General features: G+C 36.3%; 1 protein-coding gene across 1 annotated transcript in view; it reads right to left on the bottom strand.

The window, feature by feature from the left end:
- The window catches only part of plagl2 (pleiomorphic adenoma gene-like 2), a 33,105-nt gene extending 23,216 nt beyond the window's left edge, over window positions 1-9,889 (bottom strand). The window contains exon 1 of the mRNA XM_087781092.1: window positions 9,428-9,889. The gene's annotated coding sequence lies outside the window, so the exon portion shown is untranslated. The remainder of the gene's footprint in view (window positions 1-9,427) is intronic.
- Between the last annotated feature and the right edge of the window lie 4,812 nt (window positions 9,890-14,701).

Genomic DNA, 14,701 nt, shown 5'->3' with positions numbered 1-14,701 from the left:
TCCCGGTGACCCTCTGCTCTTAAAGTTCCACATGACAAATCACAAAAGCCGCTCGTCAGTGAAGTTTCCGATTTTGTATTTTCTTTTCCATTTGCCCTGCTATGACTTAATCTGCCGCCGATCATCGCGGAGGCCAACAGACTTCCCACTATTCCCGCTTCTCTTCCCTCCGAAAAGTCTAAGGTTAAGTACAAGACTATCAGTGTGTAAGAGACGACCTTCCAAACCAGCACTGTGTTTACAGCGCGGGGAGAAAAGCCTATTAATAAATCTGTCCTAGACAGCCTGGCGGAAGTGGCCTGAGGCCTGTAAACCTAGTCTGGATGGACACAGTGTGAGAATGAAGAATTGGAAGTTTGAGGAGGAAATGTAGAGTTTGGACAATGAGTGCATTCATCGTATCTGCATAGTTTGTGGGTTCTGAGTATTACAGGTCATATTGGGGGGATCTAGCCAGAAGCCCTGCAGACCATTCCTGGAGCCGCTCAGGCCCGGAATGATGATTAATGCTGCCACGCTGGGAATATAGTTGATGTTGAATAATATGTCTCTCTTGACAACACATTTCATTCTTGCCTTTGCAGAGTAATGGTTTCAGTGAATGTCATTTTTTTATTTAAAAAAGTTCCACTAAAACATTCTCTTAAAATTAGGAATCGAGATAATATAATGTGATTCAGATAATATTTATTTTCGTGGTCCATATGTACTCCCAAGCTTTATAAAAAAAGTTTTAACTATTTCAATTTATTACATTTATGATTGATTTAATTTGCACTAATTTAAGGTCTTCCCTGTGGTGGTTAGCCTTGCATCACTGAAGCACTGGATGGTTCCACTAGGGGGCGCACTGATACGCATCATAAACAGATAAAAAAAATCAGTTTATTCATTTTATCCTGATTATTATCTTATCCCAGCTCCCAGGGTAAGAGGCACGGGACACCCTCAACTAGTGTCCTATTGGTAACGTGGCACCCAGAGAGAAACCACCACTTACTCTATAAACAGAATTTGGACAAAATTGCTCAATTAACCCACGTATGTTTTTAGACTGTGGGAGGAAACCGGAGTCCCCGGATTTTATCCCTTGCAAGCCAGGGCTGATGTACGAACTGCACACAGAGCGGATGCAGGTCGACTCAAGCTGAAGCAAACCATGTGTACATTGTCTATATTTATCGCACTGTTGGCGCAATAACTCAAAAACTGATGATTGGATTTATAAGCGTGAGGTTTATAATGGGACAAGGAATCAACAATACACTTTTGTTGTGTTCCGTATAACCGTCTGAATCCGATAATGTTCAAGAGGAAAGAAAGGTAGAAGATACGATAACTTATGCTGCATCTCTTATCAAAGATGACATTTTAAATCTTGAGTTCTTGATAAAGTTACGAGAGCTAAATCTGAAAGTTTACATTCACAAGTCAAAAAAAGCTCCCAATCTGGTGTTTGTTTATTTGAGTCTCTGTAGGCAACTCTTGCATGTATTTCCAGCCAAACACTTATTTTTAAAATACCCAAACACAAACTAACACGACTGTGTTTAAGCCGTGCCGTGTGGTGTAAACCAGAGCCGCTCGCTGATGGATGGATGCCGGTTCTGAAAAGCCACAGCTGCCCGGCTCTTCCTAGAAAACACGCTCGTGAGAAAGAGCGACAGTATGTGGTGGAAGCATCTCGCATCCTCTTACTATTTCTGAGCAGCACAAGTCGTCAGAATCGTGTGCCGCGCTAGAAAAATGTGTGGGTTGTGTTTGTGTTGCTACGCATGAATTTGTCTTTTTATCACCAATTTAGTGAAATTTTGATTGTTCTGCAACTACTTATGTTATCGTGGTTCCCAACCCCTGGTCTAATTCATATTCATTAAAATGTTTTAATTTATAATAAAGAAGATTAAATGAGAACGAATTAATGAAAAAACAACATATTTTTTTTAATTTCTGATTGAGGAAAAGCATCATATGAAATTGATTGAGTATCCCAGCATGCCGCTCAGTGTTAGCTCCGCCCATATCGCTTTACACTAGTGCTGTGTCTCAAATCGCATACTTCTCTTAGTATACTAGAAGTTAGTATGCATCAGGATAGTGTACGTTCTAACTGGTACGCAAATTCTCAACAGATAGTATGTCTCAAATTAAACACTGACACTACACACTAACAGGAAATGACGCCACAGCTTCTTCTTCTACTACTATTTAACAATGTTTCAACCAGCTGTTTGAACGCTATCGCCACCTGCTGGCAGCACGTTTTGCAAGTTTAGAGGAAGAAATAAAGAAAAAATATGAGAATCGAAATATTCGCGAGATATTTAAGCTGGTATCAGCAGCGAAGATGTGTCATTCTTCTACTGTTGGCTGAAAATACACCTGTAATTATAATATATATATATATATATATATATATATATGACGTAACTTCCGTTTACAACGTCACTAAGATGGCAGCTGTTTAGGGTAGATAGTGTCCATCGAACCATACTCAGTTTTGTGGGCGTTTTAGTACGCCAATTTAGTGTGCATGGCGCACTAAATTTCGCATATTTAGAATTGAGACGCACTTAAGCACTAAAAATACTAACTTTGAGTACGCTAGTATGCGATTTGAGACACAGCATAGTTCTTCTGCAACAGTCTTTGTTTTTAAATGTATTTTTAATGAAATAAATATTTATATTAATTGCGTTTTTTTGTAGCTATTTTTACATCACCTGTAGAAATGCACAAAAATCTAAATATTAGATTGAAATGCTGTTGACAAAATTTAGAAGAAGCTTTGAGAAAAATCTTTATCGCTATCATGAAAAGTAAAACACTTGGTAAAATGACCTTTTGTGATGGACTTGGTCACGGTTCACACTTTTGCTCTATGTTCGGACATTTCTCTAGTTAAATTTTTAGTATTTTTTGATATAAAAAAACACTGTAACGGAACCCAAACGTGCTTTACTCGGAAAATATACTTTTTTTTCATGAGGGTGTGATGAAGATAAAGGAAGCGACAACAAGAAGAAGCAGGAAGTGCTTTAGTAAATGACATAACCATGTCCACCACGGTCAGCGTTGGAGATTGTAATGCAAAGAGCAGACCAGGACTCGCACTGGTCGCACCGGCTGAGATCTCGCACAGAGTGAAAGAGAACGAGTGCAATGAGAGGAAATAGAAATATTTAAAACCCTTGAAAACATTCTCCCATCTGCAACACTTTAAGACAGGCATGTTCGAAGTAACGCCCGGGGGCCGTTTGCGGCCCATGCACAGATTTCACGTTAAAAACATTTAAAAAAAGTTAATATAAAACTTAAAACCTTTTATGATCTTGCCAAAGAAAATCACTAGAACGTGAAGCTGCAACGTGTAAAAAGTAAAACCTTCTCTTTTGGACCTTATCCACATATATGTGCTTTTATTTTGAAACTTCTGAACGCCGCAGCTTTAAAATGTTTATCCCAAAGTCAAAGGTGTGATTGGGAAGAATTGGACGAACTAAAACCCCTCCTGACGTGGGTTCGAAGGCTCACACTAAGCAGCTACTGTGCAAGAATCCACATACGAGGAATAAATAAATGTCGCTGCGCTCACTGGAAAAACAAATACACAAACTGCGGCGACGAACATGTACGCACACATCCTCCGCCTCCGCTAACGCCTCGTATTCCCATTCTCAGGCTCTCGCTCTCCTCCTCCTCCGCGGCTCAGAGAAAACAACAAATACTACAAACTTTTTTTTTTTCGCGGCACTTCACAGAGGAACAACATCCATTCTGGCATGAACCCGCTGTCCCCTGGTTCCCTTGTGCCGCTCCCCCTCGTCCCATCCCAGAAGGTGAAGCAGTACAAAGAAAGGGATCAGAGCTTTTTCCGATTCTTCCCTGGTTATTAACTAGCGTTCGTCGCCTCAGAGGGCCGTCCTTCCCATTAACCCAACTGATGCTCTTTTCTCATGGAAATCAGCCTGCTGTTGCCGCTGCCGCCGCCACCTTCTCTGCAGCCACCGCTGCCTCTGCCGGGCAGAGGTGGGTGCACGGGATGGTGGGGTGGGGGGGGTAGGATTCTGAGAGACCACCTCCCTCCCTTCCAAATCTTACACACACACACAGCCTCAGCAACAGGCTTGAGCACAAGCAGGCAAACACATTCACTCGCTCACAAAGGCAAACATGAAACGTGCTGCCTCCGACCACAGGGGGATGAATGTCATGGAAGGCAGTACAGGGACGGTGTTGATTGAGAAGCTGGCTCAGAAAAAAAATGTTTTTGAAGTGTCGCTTCAACAGGTGCACAACCTCGGTTTACTCCTAATAAATGTGTTCATTAACAGCAGTGTTAGGACCTATATTTCCTGAGGGGGCCACGTTTTATACAGTGGCTCTTGTCAGGGGCCATCGAGCTAAAATAAAAGAGCGAAAAGTCAAGCTTACTATGCTAAATTGTACTTTTGTATTTTATATAACTTGTATTGATGTAAATATACATTTGATTTATATTCACTAAAATATTTTTTGATGGGCAATAAATATTCACAAGCCATATATAGAGACTAGTATTGAATATGTATATATATATATATATATATAAATATATATATATATATATATGTGTGTGTCAGAGTAAATATTGGAATCCAGTAGAGATTGGAATACCAATCTGTACTAGTACAGATTGGTATTCCTACTACTGAACCGGGATCTGAATATTGGAATTCCAATCTGTACTAGGACAAATGGGAATTCTACCAGTACAATCTCCAAATCTAATAGGAGAGATTTGAAATCAAAATGTTTTGGAAAATAGACTGAATCATGGAATTCCAATCCGTACAAGTAGGATTCCAGATCCTACTGGATTCCAATCTGTACTGTGATAAAGAAATTAAGTAAGTTGCCATTGGTTGTGGTATCGATACTTTAGAAAAATAGTATTCTATCCTGATACAACATTTTAATATTGATACTTCTTTGAATATCAATACATTTGTCAACCTTACTGCTTTTTTTGTGGTGGTAGTGCAGGAGTGTCAAACTAAATCACAAAATTGGCCAAAACTTTCTCCTTTAGCCGTCTAAGTCGCAGGCAAAACGAAATGTATATTTAACAAACTGTACATAAGAGTTAGAGTCTGATAGTGATAGCATTTTTTATTATTAAGGTTAATTATTTTATGGGTTTGTCCTTCTCTATCAAATTAATCACCAAGAAAAAAGTTACTGTCATTGGAAGTCTCTGTTTAATTGTTTATGTCGACAAACTATTATCCTTATCTTAACTTAAACATAAGCAACTGAATATGTCACGATATCAACATGAACATTAATTTACTTTTGCCACTTAAAATAACCTTGGCAGGTGCCGCCATTTTTGATCAATAAGTCCAATTCCGGAACATGTTTCATATTGAACAAAGTTGGACTCTCCAGAGCAATAGTAATGATAAGTTTCTCCTGATTATGGGATGAATATTTCAGTCTGAAACTCTAACAGGAATCAACCGTGAGGAAGAGATTTATCAAATATTTCACAACAACGTTGACTGAATAAAGCGTCAGTTGATGAAACATGTTTCCGGACACACTCCTTCCCTGCGCGACAACAAAAACATGCTAAAGTTAACCTCCGGTGCCCTTCGGAGGAAACCCAATCTTGCAGAAGCCGCTGAAGCGACTCCCCTGGCCCGGGTCGGTGTGTGTACAGCAAACACCAGCACATGGTCCTGACTTGCAGGGCGACCGGCAGCAACAAAGCCATTGTCTTATGACAAAAAAAAAAACTGACTTCCATTTCCTTATTGTGTAGCTGGAGGGAACACATTGAGCGAGCGTGTGTGTAGGAGTGTGTGTGTGTGTTTGTAGTGGTTGAGGTGTCGGAAAACGACTTTAACTGCACTTTAACCGGCTTTGTTTTGATCCTTATCTTCAGGAATTGTATCTACTTGAACTATTGTGATTCAACATTTTGAGGCATTTAAAGGTAAATGTCTGCTGAGGTAGATTTTGCGAAATAATTTTGATTACAAAAATAGTTAGAAGTTGGAAGCTTTAAATTTGATAATATTCCTTGATTTTATATTATATATATATATATATATATATATATATATATATATATATATGTGTGTGTGTGTTAATACTTATTACAAGGAACATATTAATGATAATAATAATTGATTTTGACTTCAAAAATATCATAAGAAAAATAGTTAGAAGTTGGAAGCTTTAAATTTGATAATATACCTTGATTTTATATTATATATATATATATATATATATATATATATATGTGTGTGTGTGTGTTAATACTTATTACAAGGAACATATTAATGATAATAATAATTGATTTTGACTTCAAAAATATCATAAGAATCTTTTTTTAAATAAATATTTGAAATGCTGAGGGAGAACAAAGTACAGTAGGCCGGAGTCCAATTATAAAAGTAATTAAAAAGAAAAATTGTAATAACTTCACTATTACATCTGTAGTCTATGTGTAATAATGCATTTAATAATGTTAATCTTTTAGCTCAATTAACTTATATGTATTGTATTATAGTCATTTAAGTAGTAGTGTAAGATTATGACATGGATATTAATCAAGTCAAATTCAGAGGGTTAATCTGAGATTTAATTACACATAAATAAATAAACTTTTATTTCCTCAGGGGTCTAATTTCTTGGATCTCTTTTCAGTTCATGATAAAACATCGGTGAATAGATCTTTATTTGTTAGTGCCAACATTATTAAACGGTGGTTATAAACAAAAAATGTATCTACTGAAGTCATGTTTTATAGCTAATAATAGTAATAAACTTCAATAACTACTACTCATAACATGCATGTCCTGATGTATGTAAACGTGGGTGGTGGTGCGTTTCCTGAATTTTCTTTTTGGTGCTATTTTTAACAATGTTTAAGGATGTTTTCTTTGGCTTCAAGGACAGGAGGTGTCGCTCACGTCATCTTCTCTTGATCTGGAGTTTTTTAGAATGAAATGGTGTCAATCAAACAACCGTTTGAGAGAAGGAAGAAGGCGACGATGAATCACTTGATCGTGTCACTCAACTTGACCGTCTTATATTTAGTCACAACCAATCTTTTATTGAGTCGCTCCTGTGTACTCGGTTACACATCGACTTTGCACTTGAGCAGTGATATAAAGCCGGCGCTGCTACATTAATCCAAGCCTCACACAGCATTTACTGCTTCCCGACAAACAAGATCAGTTGTAATGGTTTCCAGTCGCTGCTTTGGACAATTTTTACAGCATCTTTCACAGAGTTTTGTGACGACAAAGTCGCACACTTTTGTGCGTTAGGTGGCATCAGACATGAGCCGCTCATCCATCCTCACTGTAACATGTGTCACTGTGGTGCAGACAATACATTCATATGATTGACATACAGCGAAACCAATCTGACCTCAAACACCTCAAAGACAACACATGCAAAAAAACAAACTTAAAAAGCCTGTTATCTCTCTTACGTCCACAAGGGGCAGTGGAATTAATCTACGTGAAAATGATGTTGATTTAAATATATCGGAATCTTTAATGGTCAGTGTTGTAAACACAACATGGGTTTTTTTTAGTGGTTGCAGTACATAATGAATTAATTAAATAGGATGACACACAAAATAAGCAACAGAACTGAATTTTAAAATATATTTTAAATGATAATATATGTGTTTATGTCTTGTTGTTGTCATCACAACTTAGCTGAAGCTACAGTTATTGCATGAAACTAGTCAACAGTAAAGTTATTAGTTCATAACGGTAGTTTTATTACAACAAAATCCATCAATGGCGCTGTTTTAATCTAAGGAGATATGGCATCACATGTTTAGTAAAAATGTGTTTTGATCAATAATATCCATCTTATTGCCACTGTATTACTATGTTATTAATTATATTTAGAACATTCTCAGACCTCTGGTTAAATACACAGTAATAATGTTCTATTTCTTAGTTACTCTTGGAAATCAAGGTTGTGATGTTGCTTTATTTCTATTTTGTACACAGTTTACTCAAAGATGCATTATTTATTCAAATATAACTCACTAGTTTACTGTAAAAAACGACTTAAATGGTGACGTAAACGACTTGTTTTCCTTCTTTATAACAATGAAAACACTATTTTTTCTGTTAACTTTAAATGAATTATATATGTTTTTAATAGAAGAAAATACACAAGTATCTTTGTCCCCCTGGTCTTAATTGAGTCTTTGACCTGCAAGTGTATTGTGACGAATCCTGTCGACGAAAAATGAACAAAAATCATTAAAGTCGCACAAGCTGCAGACACGGGTCACAGCGCCACCAACTGGTATGGAGGCAGAATTGACCTGCGTTAGTGTCATATTCCCTAAGTTTACAGGATAATGATCTCATTTGATTTATCTGATATGAAGACGCTTAATTGACGACAAAACTTTGAAAAAGGAAAACTGAAAGTTAACAAATATAAACATGCAAGTTATATACAAAGCAGGTTATTTAGTTTTTAACTTTTGTAAAGTACTTGTTAAACTATTAGAGTTAAATTCAAGCAGATTATGATATTCAACTTCCACAGAAAAAAAGTACATATTATATTAATATATAAACATCACTAGTGTGTCATAATCATTTTTGATCAAATCCTTCGACAACACCGGAGAGTGAAAAACAAATATGAAGTAGTTTAAAGAGAATTACAGGTGAATGTTTTATTTATTTACACCTCAAACGTTATTATTTTCATTTGTGAGCCTCGAATCAACAAGTGCACAAACTGAACCCCCACATTCTGACCTTAACAACCCCCCCTTGATTCCCCACCTCATGGAAGGTTGTTATTTACCCGCTTCCAAGGAAAAGCACACACACACACACACACACACACCCCCCCCTCCACACACACACTCACGGAGGCAGAAGGCAAAACATCCGACCAGCCACGAACATGACATGCAGGCAACAGCGAAGGCTTTTTTTTTGTTTGTTTTACTGTCGAGCGTCGATCAAACTTGACAGACAGACAGAAAGATCCAGTTATTGATCAGTGTGTTCTGGTCACGAACACACACACACACACACCACGGGACTCACTTTGACCCCCCCACGAGTCTCTCTCTCGCACACTTTGGTCAATAATCTTCAAGTTTGACACTGAAAAAAAACTCAAGAAAATAAGGGTCGTTTAAGCAAAGTGCATGTAGTCGAGCAGCTCCACGCGCACAGTCGAGCACAAACACACGCACACAACAACAGACACACGACCGTGTCATTAAAAATGAAATATTCAGATCCTTTCCACGCTTCTCGCAGAAATACTTGTGTCGCATGTCACGATAGATCCACGAGAAACTTTAGAAGTTTGTGAAACAGCTTGAAAAACACAAGGGGAAGGAAGAGAAGAGAAAAAAAAGCAGCAGTTTACGCACCAAAAAGTTTCCAGCACCGCATTAGTCAATTTCACATGGATCCCCGGTAACCTTCCATCCCGGACCGGACCACGAAAGCCACCCACCGACTCCTGGATCCGCTGACCCCTCCGATCGGACCTTTTAAATGAGTTTTCCCCCTATTTTTTCCCAAAATATTTTTTGGGCAGTATTCTGGGCCCGAGTGTGTGTGTGGCTCTTCTCAGGCTGCAGCCGAGTTATGGGGCGGTAAGCATTGTGGGAGTGTGACGTCACATCACTTTCACAACTTTTTTTAGTCGCACAGTTTACTGTTTTGTTTTTTGTTTTGTTTTTTAACTGCAGCGCAGATTCACATGATACACCTGCAGGAAAACACATGTATAGTTAAAATCATCTTAAAAAACTATGTTTATTAATTACGCAGCAACTACTTTATTTATATTTCTATTAAACAATTAACACTTTTAAACAATGCTGCGTTAAAATGATTGTTTGAGTTTATTTTACATAAAAGTTTATTCAACATATTATTTAAACATATTTAAATTTGTACGTTTGTTTTTAATCAAAAACATTTAAATTAAATTTACAATGAGCGCCTCACTTACATTAGCAAACACAATATTCCTTTAATGATGGCGGTCAAATACAACATTATTATAATTATTATTATTATTAAAACAGTATTACATATAATGAACATAATAATAATAATAATTGTATTTATAGATCACCTTTCATACAATGTATTCCAGTTATATATGAGTATTCTTTTTTACATTAAAAGTAAAATGTTTCCAAGTGATTCCACGTGTTGTTGTTGCCGGTGGTCCCTTCTCTCCCACCTTGACTTTCTATACAAGTGTGTGTGTGCGCGCGCCCGTGAGTGTGTGTGTGTGTGTGTGTGTTGCGCGCGTGCACGGTGGGGAGGGAGAATTACTTCCAGGGCACATCAACTCGTTTCCCCTTCACCTCCCAACTTCCCCCCCTTTTTGCACCCACAACTCCTGTGCGAAGCCCCTCAACAGCAGCCCACCGAGCCCGCAGGGCCAGCGTGTTGTTGAGAGTCGTGTGGGGGGTAGGGGAGCAGGGGTCTTCAATAATGCTGCCTTCAGGGGAAATCATATTTCTTAAACCCTCTCTCGGACACGTCTCGAAACCAAAAATAATCCATTTCAAACACGCGGCTTATTTTTAAAAATAGCTTTCAGTGCTGATGACGTATATAATGATTTTATTACGTTCAATTTCACACATTCAAAAACTCTAAATCCATTATATGTCGATATTACAAGCGCATTTTAAAGCGGAAGTAAGTTAAATATAATTATTGTTTTGCTAAGTTCATTTAAAAAAAAAAAAAAAATCGGTTTAAACCTTGTTAATCAATGTCCTGTTGATAATATTGACATTTCCGACAGTCCCTGAAGGCATCAAAGGCCTCTCGGCGTGTTCGATACACGGCAGCGGTGAGAGTCTGTTGTTCTTTTTTTAAAAGCGCCAAATAATGACGGGAAAAAAAGTGTTTAATCCAAAGGAAGTCGCTCTAGTTATGAAAGTGAAAATAAACGCGTTCATTTGGAGCCGAAATGATGAAGGAAAGCAGAGATAAGACAGTTTATGATCCATGTAAGGTTGGGGTTATTTTACGCATATAAACGTCCCGATTGCGCGTTAAAAGCGCATAAATAATTTAGATTAAATTGTTTATTAATAATGAACATGTTTTTGGCGAATTATTTATTAGAAATGTCAACGTATTACTTTACAAAATGCCATGTCGTTTGGTGACGTCATCACGAAGCCCTTAATGAAGGCGTGTTTTTTTTTTTACATAAAAAGTTGTGAATTAACGATGTACTTAAAAGTTAATGAACAAATAAACTTAATACATAATGGAAATTATATAGAGAACAATTAAACAAGAGTTATGTCAATTAATTTCTTGTTTATTTAAATCACTGACTTTACTGTCTCAGTATGTTTTTTTTCTCTTTAAATACTAACTAAATACTAACAAAAACAATTGTAAAACGTTTTTCAAAAAGCATAATTCAAGGGATGTTTAGACCTTTTGTCAACTCGGGGACCAAAGTTAAAACTAGGTTGGAATAAACAAAAATGTATTTAGTTAATACTACAGAAAAAACAATCAGATATTTTGTATCTTTAACTGTGTTTTTATGTGCAAGACTTTTTAATACAAACATTGTAATTGATTAAGATATTTATCTTAATACATTTTAGAAATTATCCTATTTTTGTGAACTTGGTCCTTTTATGTTTTATCTAATAATAGTTCATTAAAATAAACAACTGATAACACAATTAAAAGAAGTTAAGACTTGCTTGATTATCAGTTTATTCACTTAGTTTCTAAGTTACACTTACAGAGTGAATTCTTTTTACATTTTACTTTACAATATTGCATGTTTCTTTGCAGTATTTTCTCATACAATGAATGAATTTTACATTTTTTCATGCGTAAATGACATAATTAATTTATTTTCTCATTTAAGCATCGATGGCCCCTTTTAATGAAACTGAATTTATACTTTTTAATCAAAATTATGCAATAGTTAGTGTTGAAAAATGTGCAGAATATTTTCTATCAATAGTTCTTAGTCTTTCAATAAATATATGTCTGGACATTTTATTTGATTGTATTTAAGATTGTGTGGAATTGTCTCATTTTACATACATTATAAAGCCTTCGTTTATTTTTAAACAAATGTTTTCATTTTATTTTTTAAAGTTTCTGTCATCTATTGTACTTTTCACTTTAATGATTTATTTTATGTTAAATATGCCACATAATATTGTCATCATATTATATAATTATCTTTATCTTTAAAATGACTTTGGTCCTACATTAGAATAAGGATTGTTCACAAGCAACGATAATGAGGTTGAAATCTAGTGATTACAGCAGCGGGTAGTCATTAAGGAGTCCCCTCATGGTGACCTGTGTTTGGCCCTCCTACACATCAAATCCAGACAAACCTCGCGTCCCTGCGAAGCGTCTCGCACACCTCACCTCAAACATCCTCAAAAACCCCGCTTCCGTCGCGAGCGCAGGACAACTGCCCTTCAAACGCTTCAGTGACAGAGAAACTCAAGTCTTTATCACGTGTTAAGTGCAAACATCTGAACCTGCTTAGGTGGACTAGCAGTGGTCCGATACCTTCTGGCTCCTCTTTCACACGCCGTCCCACCAAGACAATAGCAATTAGCAACACCACAATTAGCTCACATCTGGGGCGTATTAGCTGGTCGGCCAGCAAAGGGGGCTTCGCCGTGAGCTGGAGGCAAACGTGTGTTTTTTATGTGTTTGCTTTACAACAGATGGGCGGTTTACATTAGAGCACGACTGGTGATAAACAGCTCAGAGATGGGGAAACCCCCAGCATCCAAAGAGTTTCTGGATGGAGACACAGGATGAGGGCAGTTGACTCTGATACGAGAGCAGCCGTGGTGGTTTCTCCGGCAGCGACTTTTGTTGATGATGTTGATTGTTGCTGCATTTACATGTTTCATAATATTGACCTAAGAAAGCAGCCAGGATGTGGATCAGCTCCTCTAAGTCTGACATTCCTTTGTGATAGGCTAGACTGTCCCTGGGGTCTTGTGAGATCAATATAGGGTCTTTAAAAACATTTAGTAATAATAATAATAATAGTGTGTGTTTCAAGAGACAAAATGAACCGTAAATGATATAATTAACCATTAAAAAAAGTATTCTATTGATTCTTAAGAACATCTTATTTAATTATCATTTTAAATAATAAAAATAATGATTATTCAAAGGTAGAGTTAAAAAAAAGGGAGAAATCTGAAGCTTAATGACAAAATATTTCTAGTTTAATTTAAAACGTTTTTTTTTTTCAATTTATTTCTGACTCTAATAAACTGCCTGAGCAAGGTTGTCTATCTGACTCTTTTGAGGACATCAGGGAACACCAGGGGTCTGCAGCGACCTGATAAGACCATGGGTGGGCCTCGCAGCTTCACCTCACCTCAGATAGGGGGCAATGTAGATACAGAAAGTTCATTTTCGTCATTTAAAAGGTTAAAATCAAGATCTGCACCGGGATTTCACAAAAAAAATGCAATCCACGTCACTGAGATATGAGGGTGGGATCACTTTAAAGTTTTTAAAATAACTTTATTCATTATTATTATCACAACTTCATCATGAGAATATTGAAAGGAGCTAAATCCTAAAAGGTTTGTTGTTTTAAAGGGAATACAATATCAAACAGATTCAAAACAAAATATGACTTTTTTGTAAAGAAAACTTTGAAACCTTATGAATTTGTTTTATTTATTCTTCTATATGTAGTTTCTAACACCTTAAGTATAGTTCCTGATATACTTAATATTGTTTATGTATTAAAAAATAATCTTTACATATTGTAAAAAGATATAATTTTATCTAAACTTGTAATATAAAACAGAAAATAATGAGAAACAAGTGACCCCTAAAGGTCGGGTGGATTGTTTAAGGTCGACTCTCTTGTTATCTGCAGCAACACTGCAGTATCAGGTGAATGACACTCACACACAATAAACTCACACACATGTTCATGTAAATACCATCTGCAGTGTCAGCGTCAAGCCAGCAACACTCGGAGGAACTGGTTTGACAAAAGAGAAGTAAACTGTTGACACAAGAGCGTGAGTCACAGATGAGTCACATGGCAATTAAATTATTATTTTTTTAATTAATAATCTGTTTGTGCTATATCTGATGAGCTTAAATTTAAATTATACATCTAATACTCTTTTCTTTTAACATGTTCCTTTTCATTTATATATATTTTAATGTATTTTTATTTGCGTAATATTTGAGTATTATTCTTAAATTCATGCTTGGATCATATATGTTTGTCAACATATAATACTCTCGTTGTCTATTAGCATTAGTGTCATTTTCTAAATGTAATTAATATTAATATTTGCTAAAAAAAAAGAAAAAGCAAAGTCTGTGTTTCAAGTAATTTGATAAATGACACATTTACTTCAATATGTATCTGTGTATTTTAAAACAATATTTTGATATTAAAATGTTCATGGTTTCATTTACAGTCACTTACAAATTGTACTTCGTTCATTTATTGATTAGAGTGATGTCAGTATTGTCAAGTATTTCTTCGCTACTCTTGCTCATTGTTATCCGCTGGGACCTGTTTTTCTCTTATGTAGTATTATTTAAAGTGTCTTTGGTATGATTTCAACCTTAAATTAAATTGAATTGAATCCAAATAAAACAATTGTTTTCATTTTTGTTCA

Source organism: Callionymus lyra, chromosome 19 (assembly GCF_982586985.1).
Source record: "Callionymus lyra chromosome 19, fCalLyr1.hap1.1, whole genome shotgun sequence".
Lineage (NCBI taxonomy): Eukaryota > Metazoa > Chordata > Actinopteri > Syngnathiformes > Callionymidae > Callionymus > Callionymus lyra.
The sequence above is the reverse complement of the archived record's forward strand: the minus strand, read 5'-3'. Positions and strand labels throughout refer to the sequence as shown.